This window comes from Misgurnus anguillicaudatus, chromosome 24 (assembly GCF_027580225.2).
Source record: "Misgurnus anguillicaudatus chromosome 24, ASM2758022v2, whole genome shotgun sequence".
Taxonomy (NCBI): Eukaryota; Metazoa; Chordata; class Actinopteri; order Cypriniformes; family Cobitidae; genus Misgurnus; species Misgurnus anguillicaudatus.
Genome location: NC_073360.2, coordinates 20,134,241 through 20,152,192, shown reverse-complemented (window position 1 = coordinate 20,152,192; position 17,952 = coordinate 20,134,241). Strand labels below are relative to the sequence as shown.

The following is a 17,952-nucleotide window of genomic DNA, read 5'->3' as shown; positions in this document are numbered from 1 at the left end:
TATCGTGACACATTAACAATTACAAGATTACAAAAGTTACAAACAAAAACATCATATACTAGAGGTTTAAAACAACACGAGGGTGAGTATAAAAGTATTTAATGCTGTGTTCCAGCAAATTCGGATATCAGATATTATGTAGTTAAATATCCTACCTCAGACCTTAATGCGTTCCAGTTACGCGTCACATTCGCAGGTTTACCACATGATGTTACAATGACACGCCGAGAGAAGTTTGTGCTCTTGTGCCAATTATGGCAGAAACAGTTACTGGAAATTTTAACATTCATGTTCATACATATTCTGTTCTGTAATAATAGTTTAAAGTTGTTTGCGGTTCACTTAAGGCTTTGAAATGCTAGCCGCCATCTTCTCCGTGATGTCAAATGACGTGTCCCGCTGAGGTTGAGATTGATCGATCTGCCCCGTGTTAAGAGGTCAGATATCGGACTTTGTTTGCCATTCCAGACGTTTACTTCTGCGTTTGAGGAACGCAGGATAATGTATTGTACAGTAACTGATTATGATGCAATGTGAAGTTTTAAGTGCATGCGTGGGACAAGGTCAAAAACAAATTGATGCGCGGTGGGTCCAAGGGTCTCGCATTAGCTTGCCACTCATTTTTACCTCAACTGCGCTGTTTGAGATAAAAATGTGAGATATCTTGTTTAATTTCAAAGCCTTACTCGTTTTCTTTTACTCCTCTTCACTGCTCCTCAGGTGTTTTGTCTTCTGCCTGTGATGTACGTGTGAAGCTATAGCATCCAAGAACACCTTGACCTTGGACATTCTCACTCGGCTCTGAGAGAATAAAAGCTTTTGTCCCTTCTGGAGATCCCAGCCTCCGTGTTTTAACACCCACAGTCATGTTGCTCTTAGATTACTGTGTAACTGCACAATATAGAGTCAGAACAAGGTGAATCGGGACATTCTCTGATAAGCATCTGGTCTGAAAGCAATAGATTGTGCCATTGTCTTTCAATATTTCGTTGGCTATGGACTCATTTGATGGTCTCAATTACGATCATCGGGGTTATTGATTTTCAACCCACTCAACTGAATTCTTTATTGGTTGATTTGTAACAATTGCCCTAGCCTGTACACCAGGTCTATTCAATTCCAGTCCTGGAGGGCCGTTGTCTTACAGACAGAGCCGGCCCCAGACCATAACTAACAGCACGCGGCACTGGGGCATGCAATTAACAACAATAACTTGCAAAAACAAGGCATTAAAACAACAAATACAGTGCAAGAGCACACTCATACAACTGGTACAACCTGTAGATTTGAAAATTCCACCTCGACCTCTAATCTCCAAGTTTGAGCCAATCAGTGTTTGCATGAAGTCAGATGGAGCAGGCGGTGCTGGTTCGTTCTAAATGTTCTAATACCCATATTTTACACGATCCATAAAATGCCGCAAAAAAACACGTTGCTATCAAGTCACATTAATATGCTAAAGATGTAAAGACGCATGAGACGCCGCAATGCAACCAATCAGAGAAACGGGTCTATTTTAATTAAAAAAAAACATATATCAACTATATTTTCCTCATTTGATTACATTAAAAGTCATGTAACATTCAATGTTTACTTTATTTTAAGTATTCTTGATATATATTAAATTAATAAAAAACTGTGTAGGGGGCAAAACAACCTGTTTGGGGGGGCACGCACGGTCCGCGAATGCCCCCCCTTGACGCCAGCCCTGCTTACATAGTTTGTTCCAACCGTAATCGAACACACCTGCCTGTCATTTTCAAATAATCCTGTAGACGTCCATTAGCTTCTTCAGGTGTGTTGATTTAGGGCTACAGTAAACATTTGTACGGTCACCATAGGCATTACGTCAGTTTTAAATCATACTTCTGCACTTCGACATGCAATTATACATCCAGATTGCTAGTAGGCTAGCAGAGTCCATGGGCATGTTACAGTAAAAGCTAAAGATAAGCTTGCTGTTGTACGTTGTTGGTGAAGCATGGAGGTAAATATCAACCTTTGCAGCATACCTTACAAAAATTAACCATGGTTTTACTGCCGTTAAAACAAAAAAACATGATTAAACTTCTACAGTAGTTACCACAAAATAACCATGGTTTTATCAATGGTTTTCAATAATTATAGTTAAACCATGGTCACTGTTGTAAAATGGTAGCCCTTGTTCCCTGTGAAGGGAACGAGACGCTGTGTCTCCCTAAGGACATTCTTTCTGCATCCCTGTTACGCCGTCTTCAGCTATATTTTAGATAGCGAAGGTGTTTTTCAGATCGCCTTTTATACTTTCTGGCTCCCACCTCACCCTGCCAGTGACGTTACGTCCCACTATTTATTGAATTTTATATACACATTCAAACGCACTCACACCTGGAGGCGTTCCCTGCGGGTCGAGTTCGGGCGGGTAAAGAAATTGTAACTTTATTGCGGGTCGGGTTGGGGCAGGTCAATAAAAACAAAATATAAAAACATCTATGTTGCGTCTAATTCCCTGTAGCATATTAAATATTTAGGAATATATATTTATATATATTTTTATAAGGTTCTTCGATAAGGTTCTTCCACAACGTAACTTGCGTAACGTAACTTCCACAACGTAACTTCCGCAACGTAACTTGGGTAACGTAACTTCCGCAACGTAATTTGATATCCCCAAACCTTTGGCCTAAAGTCACGGAAGCGCCAAGTAGCTTCCGCTGCCAGCCACAACAACAAAACAAACAGAGAAATAAAAGATGAAAGATGATCTGCAAGAGAAATTAAGTTAGGGATTTGTGAATAGATAATACAAACGCTGCTTTGTAAATGTTGAAAATGTTTATTATTATCTCTATATTAATATGACCATGCTGGTTACTATGGTTCATTCACGTATGTTGATGCCAGTTTACAGGATGATGTAATCTAATAGCTGTTTTCAAGCACTTTTAGGCTGAAATAAAGCCTCTTTTTATTTACATTACAAATGCCTAGTGTGTCTATTTTAATGGTTGCGGGTGCGGATTGTAAAAGTAGATACAGTGGTGCAGGGCGGGTTGGGGTGGGCCAAATATTTCATAAAAGCGAGACCCATAGGTTGGAAAAAACGCTGACCTGCACATCACTAGTAATCAATACACCAAAAAAAAAAAAACATGATTACTACACTTCTACCACAAAAACATAGTTCATTTTCATAAGGGTTGACTTGTTGAATATCGCTCCTCATCGTGGTCCATTTCTATAGATCCATTGCATTTTTTCTGAAAGATTTTTTTTTACCTGAGGGAGGAGTTCTAGCAGACCAATCACAGTGCTTGCGGGCCGTGTAGATTTGACGCATAGTTACATTTTTGGAGGGGTGCATATCAGGTGTAGGGTTTGCGTATAAGTGTAGGCTACGTTGTAAGTATAAATTAGACTGGAAAGTCAACCACATTTTTCTCCATATGTTATCCCCACACATAAAGCATTAGCTCTGTTTCAAAGTGTAGTTGAACCTTACACTTATATACTGTAGATAGCTGAAAGATTAAGGTTACTTGTAATAATATGTTCAAATTTGGCCAATAGAAAGTATTTTAAAAGGAAGCATGGTCGGTTCATTTAAAAATTCTGTTCAATTTAATTTTTTTCAATCTTTATGACCTTCTTCCATGGAGCATACGAGGAGACATTTTTAAAAAGTTTGAAAGTGCTGTTTTTCAAACATTGAAAGTGGTGACTGAGGCTGTCAGTAACTAACATTCCATCTAATGTCCTTTTTGTATTACAGGAACATGTGGGTGAGTGAATGCTGACAGTTTTGAGTAAAGTTTCCCTTTATGGTGCCTCCTTCTACAGCAGCCTTAAAATGTTGCCTTTGTGGGCAGCTCACATCATTTTAAAAGCAACAAAGAAGGGTTTTTTGACAAATACATTAGAATTCACTGAACTTTCACAGTGAGTTTCATTCCCAGAGGCTTATCTGATGTATGTGAGATATTGACCTATTCACCCCTTGAAGACCAAGCAATGTCTTTAGCATTAGTAATGCAAGTACACTGTAAAAAATAATTCAGTGGCTTTGTAAATATCACAAAAATAAATTATTAAAATAACTTAATAAAATCTCTTTATGTCACTAAGTTGATTTTTTGAGTTAGACAAACCAAAATTAATGACTAAAAAATAAACATATATTTGTGTGTAAAATGTACAGATATTATTTAGTTGTATACATCAAATAAAATAAGTATTTAACTAACAGATTATTTCTTATAGATATTCTTAATATTTGTTGTAAATTTGAATCAATATATTTGAGAATGTCACACTTATATATTTCAGCTTTCAAAACTATTATAATTGCTCATTTCAAGTTAACATAGGTATTTAACATCAACAAAAAAAAATAGTAAATTTCATGCATAACTTTAACTATGATTTACTGAATATTTTTGGTGAAACATTATTACATTGTATTATTTGAGTAAATGTAGGCAAAAAAATTCATTAAATCAGATGTAAATTTAAAAATCACAAAGCCAACGGTTTTTTAATCAGCAGCAGAAGAAACAGCGCCTCTTGCAGGAAGATAAACAACCTCAAAACTCCTCAAAAATCCTGGTAAGTGGTGAGTTTATTAATATTTACACTTGTTTTTAATGAAATATTTGATGTGTCCTTGCGTAAACAACTTGTTGGTGTATTTATCTGAATACTTTCGGAGCCATACTGTAAACTGGGTACAATAACAGCTTTCTGTGCACATACTGGTAGATTAATCATTAATATTTTTATTTTACGTATTTATTCAGGTCACCAAAGTATTAATACAGCTGTGCCACTTGAAATGTGTGTAAAATAATAATTTCTGATCGTTTTATTACTGCATAAAGTGGTTGTGTAGACAAACACGTGTAAATCTGTACTGGCTGATAGTCAGGCGATCCGAAATCCGGTCCTCAGTTTCGCTCCACCCGGATTTATTAGACCTTTCACGTGGAAGCGGAACACAACAGAGCTTAACAGAGCTCACACGCTTATATACATTTATATTAATTATCTCTCGACTCCATATGCCTATGCTTTATTTTCCTTTTTTGTGTGAAGGGTCTCGCACACCGGTGGAGATGCGTTGCGTCTCGTGTAGGACAACTCGCAGTTTCTGATACCACACCGGACGTTCGCATTAAATAGCGCGAGTTTAGTCAGACAAAGTTTACTTCCAGATATAAAATATGCATTCGTAGCCTTTGTTAATCGTTACAGATTTGAGACAAATATGTTATTGTAATGTTAAACTAAGTGGCGCTCTGTGGCAGCGTCCAGAGTCACAGCGGACAGCCGTTTAAATAAAGTTATCTTTGTTGCAGGTACAAGTGCTGGTGGTCCACCTGTCCGGGTTCAAGAGGTGTGGATTCTGCATGCTGTGAATTTGAGAGACCTCTCAGAGTTTATTTAGCTGATTGTTTTTGTAACATGTACAATGTTTGCCATTTTCAATAAAACAACGTATACAAATTGCTTTGTTTATCATTGATAATTGATGGTTCAGTATGAAATAAATGTATAACATTAAGTAAATAAAAATAATTTATTTTAGTTAAATAATATTCACAAAATTTTCAGCTACATCTAAGTTACATTTTTAATGATATCAACTTAATTTATTAGTAGACTTCACTGTGATTTTTTATTGATTTGCTTTTATATTTTTGATTCCATCTACTCAATTTAATTTGTGATAGGAAATTAATGTAATTAATGAAATCTAATCGATTTCATAGCTTTCAAATTTACTAAATTTTTTTAAGTGTAAAAATGCTTCACCAAAAATATTGAGTAGGTAATAGTAATAGTTTTTACAGTGTAGAATGAGACATTTTATTGCAATTCACAACCTCACTACTAGATGCTGCTAAAATGTACACACTGCACCATTAAAGGGAACATGGTTGTAACATTTTGTACATACGTTTTACATTTTTAACAAAAAAATTATTGTGATCTTTATTTGGGGCACCCTGGTTAAAGACCCATTATGTTCATCATCATTTGACCACTGTGACCTAAGTTGGCTTTTTTAAATGTTGAAGGTGCATTTGACAACAGCTTGTGTCTGGAAATATGGCAGGTTTTAACGCCCTTCTCAATTATTCGATGAATAGCTGCTCATTGAAAATGTAAAACGTCTTTCTGTTACACAAAAAAAAGGTTTATATGCAAGATTATCTTTAGTTTCTATGAATCATTGACAGATAAAATGTGTCCAAACATACAAACAGATGCTTGCATAAACATGATATTTACAATTTAATTCATTTGGCAATTCTGGGAATGTTTGGAACCATTGAATGGGCCCCTTAATGGCATATGCAAAGTTTTACTTATGTAACAGATGTCTGAAGGTTATTTTGTCCACATGCATGTGTCCCCAAAGGCTTTTCTCGAAATTTGTCTCTTTGAAAACAATAGAGATTATCATAATGTAATTTGATGCTGAATGGTATTTTAATGTTTGGGCTGTTGATAATGAGAGTACAGCACTAAGTCTTTCCCTAGATAGATCACAGCCCTTATTGGCTCATCACATACCGGACGAGTCAGGAAACTGGTGTGTCCAGTAAACAAATAATAAGTTACACACAATATTTTTCTATGTATTTCATTTATTTACTGATGAATACAACCGTAAACCTATCTTTTCTTAAAAAGCAACATGTTAAGTGTATATAAGGAATTGTGATGGGTAATTTTTCAACAGTTGAGAAACAACAGTAGTTTGCAATAGCAGTTTAGTATCGTTTGTTTACTTTTTAAGAGTAACATTCCCCAATGCCGGATGCAGGTGCACATCCATAAACCTTTTTCACTCTTTCCGGTAACATATTCCATAAAGGAAGATTGGAGAGAAAGGAATTTTGCTTGGCTAAACCATATTATACACACTGATATTCAAATCCTTGGCACAGTGCGTCACAATTTTCTCAATTGTATTCGTGCAGAGATTCCAAAAGTTTTGCAAATAGAGTGAAAAATGTCTTTTCAAAATCTAGTCATGGGAATGTCAATCTTTCCAAGGCCATGAAAGCAAATCTTCTGATTTTCTTTGACCGTATGCCGCTCAGGTTGCTTCTGTGACTGAATGAAACAATCAGGCCAATCAACACTGTTCAGCATCACGCTGCCATAAATCACACATATGATGCAGCCCGTCTAAATTTTGCATTCATCAGTCTAATGGCTGGGTTTGAGCCTTCCAGATACAGAGAATAGGAATCACCATATTTATGTGTTGACTCATAAAGGTCTCCGATTCTTGACCTACACTGTAAAAACTATTACTATTACCTACTCAATATTTTTGGTGAAGCATTTTTACACTTAAAAAAATTTAGTAAATTTGAAAGCTATGAAATCGATTAGATTTCATTAATTACATTAATTTCCTATCACAAATTAAATTGAGTAGATGGAATCAAAAATATAAAAGCAAATCAATAAAAAATCACAGTGAAGTCTACTAATAAATTAAGTTGATATCATTAAAAATGTAACTTAGATGTAGCTGAAAATTTTGTGAATATTATTTAACTAAAATAAATTATTTTTATTTACTTAATGTTATACATTTATTTCATACTGAACCATCAATTATCAATGATAAACAAAGCAATTTGTATACGTTGTTTTATTGAAAATGGCAAACATTGTACATGTTACAAAAACAATCAGCTAAATAAACTCTGAGAGGTCTCTCAAATTCACAGCATGCAGAATCCACACCTCTTGAACCCGGACAGGTGGACCACCAGCACTTGTACCTGCAACAAAGATAACTTTATTTAAACGGCTGTCCGCTGTGACTCTGGACGCTGCCACAGAGCGCCACTTAGTTTAACATTACAATAACATATTTGTCTCAAATCTGTAACGATTAACAAAGGCTACGAATGCATATTTTATATCTGGAAGTAAACTTTGTCTGACTAAACTCGCGCTATTTAATGCGAACGTCCGGTGTGGTATCAGAAACTGCGAGTTGTCCTACACGAGACGCAACGCATCTCCACCGGTGTGCGAGACCCTTCACACAAAAAAAGGAAAATAAAGCATAGGCATATGGAGTCGAGAGATAATTAATATAAATGTATATAAGCGTGTGAGCTCTGTTAAGCTCTGTTGTGTTCCGCTTCCACGTGAAAGGTCTAATAAATCCGGGTGGAGCGAAACTGAGGACCGGATTTCGGATCGCCTGACTATCAGCCAGTACAGATTTACACGTGTTTGTCTACACAACCACTTTATGCAGTAATAAAACGATCAGAAATTATTATTTTACACACAGTTCAAGTGGCACAGCTGTATTAATACTTTGGTGACCTGAATAAATACGTAAAATAAAAATATTAATGATTAATCTACCAGTATGTGCACAGAAAGCTGTTATTGTACCCAGTTTACAGTATGGCTCCGAAAGTATTCAGATAAATACACCAACAAGTTGTTTACGCAAGGACACATCAAATATTTCATTAAAAACAAGTGTAAATATTAATAAACTCAACACTTACCAGGATTTTTGAGGAGTTTTGAGGTTGTTTATCTTCCTGCAAGAGGCGCTGTTTCTTCTGCTGCTGATTAAAAAACCGTTGGCTTTGTGATTTTTAAATTTACATCTGATTTAATGAATTTTTTTTGCCTACATTTACTCAAATAATACAATGTAATAATGTTTCACCAAAAATATTCAGTAAATCATAGTTAAAGTTATGCATGAAATTTACTATTTTTTTTTGTTGATGTTAAATACCTATGTTAACTTGAAATGAGCAATTATAATAGTTTTGAAAGCTGAAATATATAAGTGTGACATTCTCAAATATATTGATTCAAATTTACAACAAATATTAAGAATATCTATAAGAAATAATCTGTTAGTTAAATACTTATTTTATTTGATGTATACAACTAAATAATATCTGTACATTTTACACACAAATATATGTTTATTTTTTAGTCATTAATTTTGGTTTGTCTAACTCAAAAAATCAACTTAGTGACATAAAGAGATTTTATTAAGTTATTTTAATAATTTATTTTTGTGATATTTACAAAGCCACTGAATTATTTTTTACAGTGTAAGGCAATAAACACATTACGGTTCATTTCTGTCAAGAGATCCTTCTAAAAATTACACACTGCACCTTTAAGTTGCGCACCTGCGTGTCCGCATAAGCTTATTAAAGGTCCCGTGTGCAGTGCAATTTTAGCCTGTGGACTAAATATAAATAAAACTAAATATCCGAAGACAACGCATACGCCCACTCAGTATTTAATCAGCAGTAGTGACAGAAAAAGTTACCTCTGCTTCATAAAAACAAGTAAATATACAGTATAGGCACGTTTGTCTTTTTTTCAGAATGTAATTTTAGAATCAGTGCGACTTTTTGTGTTTTTATCTACTATCTTTCTGAACTTGGATGGTTGTTTAAAGCTGTTCAGATTTGTTAATGCTGTAAAGCGCTAATTCGACAGGCAAATGACACCACACCGCGTCTGCATTATACATTTTGACAAAACTACCACTCGCGTTTAAAATCAATGAAACTTGCACCGTGGCACTGACAGTGCAAGATTAATAGTCGGATTGAAATCCAGACTAATCGCGCTTGTCAAGCATTTTGCTCCAAAGATGCTGTGAACTCATTACATGTTGTTATCATGCAGAAAATAAACTCAAACACGTGACAATAATGATCCACGACCACATGAAAAGCAAAAAGACGTGTTTGCAAAACACTCCACTTAATAAAATGACAACAGAATCCCCAGCCAACATTGATATGTGGGCCCCACGTGGGTCCCATCTGGGCAGCATGGGTTACATGTGGGCATGGGCTTCACATGGGCAATATATGTGGGTCCCATGTGGGTTTCCCTATGTGGGCCCCAGGTTTGCCCATGTGGGATAATAATGTGGGGCCCTTATGGCACCTATGTGGGCAAAACATTTTTATGCTTGAAATACATCTTTATACATTTACAATCTTAAAATAATAACTTTTGGTTGATTGTCACTTTTATACAGAGAGCAAATAATATAACATATATGATTTGATCAGTATAAAACATTTTAAATAAAAATGCATTATTTTTTACATTTAATTAACATTGATATGTGGGTCCCACGTGGGTCCCATATGGGCAACATGGGTTTCATGTGGCCATGGGCTTAACATGTGCAATATATATGGGTCCCATGTGGGTTGACTATGTGGGTCCCATATAGGTATGCCCATGTTGGATGATAATATGGGACCCATATGGGACCTATGTGGGCAAAATAATTTCATGCTTAAAATACATTTTATATACATTTAAACTCTTAAAATTATTACTTATGGTTGATAGTCACTTTTATACAAAGAGCAAATAATATCACAGATAGGATCTGATCAGTATAAAACATTTTAAATAAAAATGCATTATTGTTAATATTTAATTGTGATATTTATAATGTTTACCTGCCAATTATTAATTTTAATTTGCACAGCTGAGCATGAGTGAAAATAAGAAATGTCAGAAAGTTCATCAGTTTGTTAGTGTGTTTAATTAAAGAAATGTTTCAAACATTCTGGAAGGAGTCTGATTAGTGGAGTCAGGTGTTTCATATAAGGAGATCTACTCACTGCTATGACACATTACGCTTGACAAAGTAGTCCTGCTTGAAATGTTTTTAATTGTGATTTTTTTCACATAATATAAACTCATATTTTAAATAATCTTTGCTAAAATAGGCAGACTTTTAAAATTACAACTATAAAGATGATAAACATTTAAACTAAGAATTCACACTCAGGCGCAAGGATACAGTTTCTACCAGTCTATGGTTTCTACCGGAGCAGCAGGAGTCTCTCACAACTGTTACACTTGTAATTTTTTCTGAGTTGTGTTTGTAGAAAATGTAATACTACGGTACAAGTTCACGGACTGCACAGCGATGAATCAAAGCAAACATTGGACATTTAATGAGTTCGGCTGTGGATGCTTTGGAAGTTCTTCCTAAAACGTTTGAGCAAAGATTAATTGATGATCAGAATTAAGACCATCTCCAGAACAGTGAGCAATACTTGTGTTGTTTTTAAATCTCAAGTATTTTAAGAGTTTGACTTCTTTCAATGCTTATTTTAAGTGTTATGTTAAATTGTTAGTCATTACCTGCATTAGCAGTTTTGAAATGTTGATGATTATTTTAGCATTGACAGTGTTATAAATTGACAATAAAGTATTTTTATATATTAAACCTTTACAGTTTTTTATTTCATTTTTCATGTTGTACCTCCTTCATGTTTTGTGATGTTATAGATGAATGAATTGAGTATTAATGCTGAAACTGATATTTATAGAACTAAAATTATGTTGCTTTTATCTGATATTAATTTTAAACAAATATATTATTTAAGTAAATTACAATTAAGCATTAATAGTATAATTATTACATAATAAGGGACCAGTCCAGTACCCATTAAAACCCATACTGGGCCCTGATAAATAACATGTGGGCTTCATTAGGTGGGGGCAATATGGGCCCTATGTGTGTTGCCCAGTTGGGCCCCACATAAGCCCCACTCAGTTTCTATATCAAATTCATGTGGGCAACCCAGGTGGGGCCACCATGGAACCCCCGGACAAAACTAACTGGGCCCCATCTGGGCAGCCCATATGGGGCCCACTCACCAGCCCATATCCATCCCTTATGGGCCCCACATGGGTGTGTTGACAGGGTCTATTACTGTACGTCTGCACTGATGTCTTATGCACAACAGTCTTTGTACATTCATGATCAGTCATCTCTATAAACTGAAAGTCCAGATTCAGGTAAATGTGTAACTGTCCATCTTACAGTAAAATAAAAATGTATTACATTGTAAATACATTAAAATAATAATTAAACTAAATCTACTTTAACAATAAAAAACACACAGAAAATTACGCATGTAAATCAACAGCATGCATAATGTACTAATGTAGTACTACTACTAATGTACTGTCTTAAAGGGGACATATGATGAAAATCTGACGTTTTTCATGTTTAAGTGCTATAATTGGGTCCCAAGTGCTTCTACCAACCAAGAAAATGTGAAAAAGATCAACCCATTAACTTAACATGCCATCGTCGTAGGCAACTTAGTAAAAACACTTTGTTTGTTAAGGGCTTCTGTAGAAACATGGCGGCACAAAATGGCGACTTCCATGTAAGGGGACCCTCTGTGTTTGTAGATAAAAACGTGTCATTGTAAGGTAACAACACATAACGGTTCATTATGAAAGGTCTTTATACACCCTTGATAATATAGTTTTGTATATTATTTTGCATTTCTGTCAAGAGATCCTTCTAAAAATTACACACTGCACCTTTAAGGAGTACTTGCCCCCAAAAAACCGTTGAACACCCCTGCTGTACATTTTATGCGAAATATACGCTAGATCATGTGAGGATTCAACATCGTTCACCGCCTCGTGCTTAGAACAGGGAATTGGATTTATTACTGCATGATATCAACAACACATCTGATGGATCGTTGGTCAGGTTAGAATGACTGAATTCGTCTCAACAGACGTTTATGAAAGTCTAATGGGGCCTCTGCCTCTAAAGTGGAGCGATAAGAGACAAAACCCATTTTTATCTACATAGTCTATTCCTCTGCCATCACAGATTGATCAAAGATGTACAACGGCTTGTATCTGTTGGGCAAATAGACTAAAGTGTAAAACTGCAGCTTTTGGGTTTGTTTTATACAGTGTCACACAAGATTGTGATGGTCATGAAACAATTAGAGCTTCCTTGAGATTTTCAGATCCGAAATGAGTCACTTAACAAACAATAATGTGAGTTTAGAAAAAAATGGGTTTTGTGCTGCGAAGTTGATATGTTTATTATAAATATATGCAGTAAACATACATTTAAATAAGAAAAGATCTGCATTGAAGCACAAAGAGTTCACAATAATAAAAAACTACTATGGTGATATTTTGAGAAAAACAACTGCAGATGAAAAGATAACAGTCATTATGGTTTTTATAAGAAAAACAAATATAACAAGCTTGAACATAAAGTGACTCTTGAATATCCGTGACTTTATAGTGCACATAAAAGTAAGTGGTAATGGCAAGTACATTTGTATACTAGCATGTATATATTATTAATAATCTTGTAAACCTTTATAATTCTCAGAATTACTATACTCAAATTAAACCACAACACAATAAAGAGAACAGAGATAAGCCCTTACATTCTGTTAAATACTTTGTTTTTATATAGAAAACCATGAAGGCCAAAGTTGCATTCATAACTTAATTCTGCAAAACTATAAATGTAACCGTGACAAAAACAACTCTTCTACTGTATTTGCTACTCAATACACAACACATCCAATGTTACGAAACTAAAATTATGAAGAATAAACTCTTGACATCAGTCAGGTTTTATGCAAACACACAGCAAGCAAGACAAGATGTTGATGATATATTGAAACTGAGAGAGAAACTATATAAAAATAACACAAAACACCCACTACTATTCAAAAGTATTTAATAACACTTCACTAAAATGTTTCTTATGATGTTAAGGGATGAATTTAGAAGCCACAAAACACTTAAAGACTGTTACATGAGCAGTTACACGAGTAAGAATGGTGGCACAAAATAAAACGTGATGATTTTTAAGCGGAAGTAGTCAGGAGTGATAATGTTACTGCGATCCTTAGGATCATCCCTGTTTGGATCCTAAGGAATGAATGGGGCTAGGCTAAACGCTAACACATTCACGACGCGCTGTACAAAGATTAAGTGCACTCATTAAAAAAATATAAGTATGTATTACTTCATCTAAGTTGAGGTAAAAACATAGTAAAATATTGAAAAATTGTGGTGTTTTCCTTTAACCATCGGCTATGTGATTCAATCAGTTATCCAGCAGCACTGAGCGATGCCCAAGAGTGCAGTAGTTGAAAACAGAGCCTGTAGACTGAAACATGGTCAGATTTCCAATTATTGAGAGTCCAGATTGCTGACACAGTGAGCATTGCTCTAATAAAGTCCATGCACGGGTGTTCAGCTTCAGATTTGCTGATGGTAAAGGACGGCCCCATGGTCTGAGCCGGAGATCCGTCTTTAAGACCTCAGGGCTTGTAACTTCGGGCTTTGACATGAAAAATATGTCAGATTGAGTCTTGAGCTCTTTCACAAGAGAGTCATCTCATATATGTCTGTCTTAATCTTTTAGTGTCTGCTACACACAGTACTCATGGTGCCCAGAAACTGAAAGGAACTCTGTCAGGATCTGTTACAATAATCACTTAAGATAAAGCACATCCGCTCTTCTGACTTCATAAGCACACCAGTCCCTGCTGCCAGTACTCAAACTCTTTCAAACTCAGCGCTAACCTGACAACTGACCTTTTCTCCTGCAAACCCTAAATATGAAAATGTTTTAGACCGAATATTATGTGACTGAATGTCCTGAGGCCATAAAGCTAGATGGTAATTTTCTGGTGGAGCTGTCAGGATTATTACCCCTTTCATAATCCAATAACTCCGCCAGCAAATGTCACTCTAGTATCGCACCTTTCTGCAAAACATTTTACCAAATGTCATCATATTATTTCAAATACAATACAAAATGTATCTTTTCTTGTTTAATAATAATAATAATAATAATACATTTGACAGCTTGTAATGGAGGAGTTCATTCTAAACATACAGTTCTGTTATCATTTATTCATCCTTGTGTCGTTCCAGCCGGTATTTCTTTATTCGTTTTCATTAAACATAAATGGAGTGTATTACATCCTTTATATCTACGAAGAGTCTTTAGTTTAATCAGATTAATAAAAGAAAGATTAGCTTTAGCGATTCTTTCCGATAACGTACGATAAAATGAAGAAGGAGGAGTTACTACCGCGGGAGGAGCGAGTACGAGTCATGCAACACTTTATACAACACTGTTTAACTTATGATTTACTACATGTTCGTGTAATTTATATAATATGCACGTGCCTATTTCCAACATAAGACAGAAGTCTTACTTACCGCATGCAACTCATGACTCGGTTGGGACATTTCAATGAAATCCAGCGCATTAAATACACACGCAAAACACCGCTGCTACCCCGGATAATAAACTATATTCATTGTTTCCATAAGGCTGCCTTTCTTCTACTTACATCCAAAAACACACTTCTTCTTTCGTGCCATTGTTGAGTTTTGAAATTAAACAAAGCTGTGTCGCGTGATAAGATGTTTGCAAGTTCTAGCGTCTCCCGCTGATTGACGGGTGGGCGGGGTTTTCCGGGGGAAGTGCCCATAAAAATAAGTGATACTTATAGAAACCCCTAAAACGTCAGCTGGACCCGTAATCGAAAAAAAACTTTCCGAAACTTGTACGAACCCTGGCGAAGTGCATTCGGCACAGATATCCTCTGTAACACGCCCAACTGCTTTTTTGACACTTTGCCTACGTTTAGCATGAGGAAACAACTCTATAACTGTGTTAATAAGTCAGAACGCATGAAATACCATTGAACCACCCCTTCAAACATGCGATGCAATCCAAATAAGCATCTATAGCTACCTCATACTGCAATAAAAAAATGGTGTAGAGTTTCTGTACGGCTGTTCAATTAAAGTTGTTATGACAGTGAGACCAAGAAAAAGGGCAGTGGAGGAGTAAGACGGACTCCTCAGGCGGTGTAGTGCTAAAGCTGGTTGAGAGGGTGTGATATGGCACCAAAGATAAGAATGTAACTACACTCTGCTGATATATGTTCAGCACGGTTAGCAAGGCCAGATACATAGAGTGAAAGATATAAAAACATGACATCAAGGGAGATATGGGAAATGGGGTTCTTCCAGTTCAGACCACAAATGTATTTGGGAACCTATTGTCAATTTGGGTACCACTGACAAGCAACATGGTGAAATGCCCATTTCATAGCAATATCATTATAGTGTTCTCAGTATTTCCCTGTAGAAAAAGACATGCAAAAGGTACAAAAGGTGTCACTGGGGTGGTACCTTTCATAAAATGTCCCAATATGTACCACTTTGGTACAGATATGTACCTTTGAGGTACTAGAATGTCTTTTGAGGTACCAATATACCCCTTTTAGGTCCAAAAGTATATTTTTTAAAAGGTGACAACTTTTTAAACCTACTTGTACTTTAAAGTGTGTAAATTAGGACTTCTTATAACATGCAGGTGATATTTAACCATACAGTGCAATGCAATATAAAAACTATATAAAATTACCAATAACAAGTAGAGAACTGAAGGACACCTACGTTTATCCAGTACGGCAATTATGCTCATGACATTTACATCCCCTACCAGCGTAATCAATGAGGAAAATAAGTGAGATTGACTTGACATTAAAGAGTAATTTTGTATGTCAATTTTTTCGCTCTATTCTCTGGAGTTTGCCTAGCCATTATAGATTATACATTTGACTATATATCACCTGAACTTTAAGAAAGTTTTCATAACTTTAACTAATATCACTTCATAAAGTTGGAATTTAACTAGTACAATGAATAGCATTAACCCCTTCACACCTGCTTTTTCCAGTGTGCCTTATTTTGATTGGTTAAAGGACAAGTTCGGTATTTTAAACTTAAAGCCCTGTTTTCAGATTGTTTATGGTGAAATAGAATGGTTTTGACTGAAATTCCGACACATGCGGCTGCCCCGAGAATCTTCGTGTGCTTGCGCCTCACCTCCCACCTCTACAACGGCTGCATAGGTGCACAGGAACAATCCTTCCTAAAATGCATTAAACTTTCGTTTACAAAGACGTGAAACTCACCGAGTGGTCAGGGGTGTTAACTGAAATGCTCACACAAAAATCGCTGCAAAAGATGCTTTCCAACAGGTTTTTTACCATGCGTTGTAAACTTGTGGACCTATTTTTCCAAATGCTTCACACCCGTACATTCTTCTGTTGAGAGCTTACATAATAGACACTCCAGCCCAGTTGGTGGCGATAATCCGCCTTTCCCAATTGCAAGAATACAAACAAAGTTCCCGCCGCGGAGTAATACCTTACCTCACAGCACATCTAATACAAGTCAATGGTGGTCAAGTTTGAACCACAAAACATGTAATGTCCAATCCAGTGGACGCAGGGTCTAAAGGGGTTAAACTGTTAAAGGTCACATTATTTCTGAACCCATTTTTTAAACCCTAGTTAGTGTGTAATGTTGCTATAATAGGATAAATAATACCTGTAAAATGATAAAGCTCAAAGTTCACTGCGAGGCGATATATTTTCTTTAACCAAATTCCCCTTTCAAAGCCTACAACGAACAGCCGGTTTGGACTACAGCCCTCTACTTCCTGCTTTAATGACATCACTAGACCAGTTTTTTGACTAAGCTCCGCCCATAGGAATACGTCAGTCACCAGCTAAGCTAACGGCAAGCTAAGCTGCTATCGAAACACAACAACCTAAACAAACTACACAATCAAAACTCAATACGTATTTCTGAAAGAGAGACTTCATAGAACAAGAAAGAGATCAGCCTGTTTTGAGGACAGTAAAAACAGCGGTATAAGTAAATTGTGTGAAAAATACCATGTTTTTTACACGTGAAACATGAACATGTTATATTGCGCACTGTAAACACAATCAAAGCTTCAAAAACACAGAAAGAACAAGACCTTTAAGCATCGCCGTCCCGAATACGGGACACCTAAGTTTTAATCTATCACTACAAACTATATATCGTTGGAAAGCTCTAATAATGGACATTTCAACAGTGTGGTATAAAATAAATTGTGTAGGTAGAGTAATTGATTCATTTATGAAGAAAGTGTGCCTCAAAACATTTATATCCTCCTAAATGTCACTGTCCCGCCAGCAGGACGCCTACGTTTACTTCAGTGTTTTGTATGTGAATTCTTATCTAATCATGAAAAACCATATATATCAC

The 17,952-nt window shown here is 35.8% G+C and overlaps 1 protein-coding gene and 2 long non-coding RNA genes across 5 annotated transcripts in view; 1 reads left to right on the top strand and 2 right to left on the bottom strand.

The window, feature by feature from the left end:
* The window catches only part of grik4 (glutamate receptor, ionotropic, kainate 4), a 548,585-nt gene that overhangs the window by 373,228 nt on the left and 157,405 nt on the right, over positions 1 to 17,952 (bottom strand). The gene's annotated exons all lie outside the window — the stretch shown is intronic.
* LOC129423851 (uncharacterized) lies at positions 4,011 to 5,483 on the top strand. The gene is made up of 2 exons (XR_012367780.1): positions 4,011 to 4,584; positions 5,334 to 5,483. It is a non-coding gene; the product is annotated as an uncharacterized lncRNA (long non-coding RNA).
* LOC129415021 (uncharacterized) lies at positions 7,635 to 9,101 on the bottom strand. Its single transcript, XR_012367538.1, has 2 exons — positions 8,535 to 9,101; positions 7,635 to 7,784 (listed from the first exon to the last, which is right to left on the bottom strand). It is a non-coding gene; the product is annotated as an uncharacterized lncRNA (long non-coding RNA).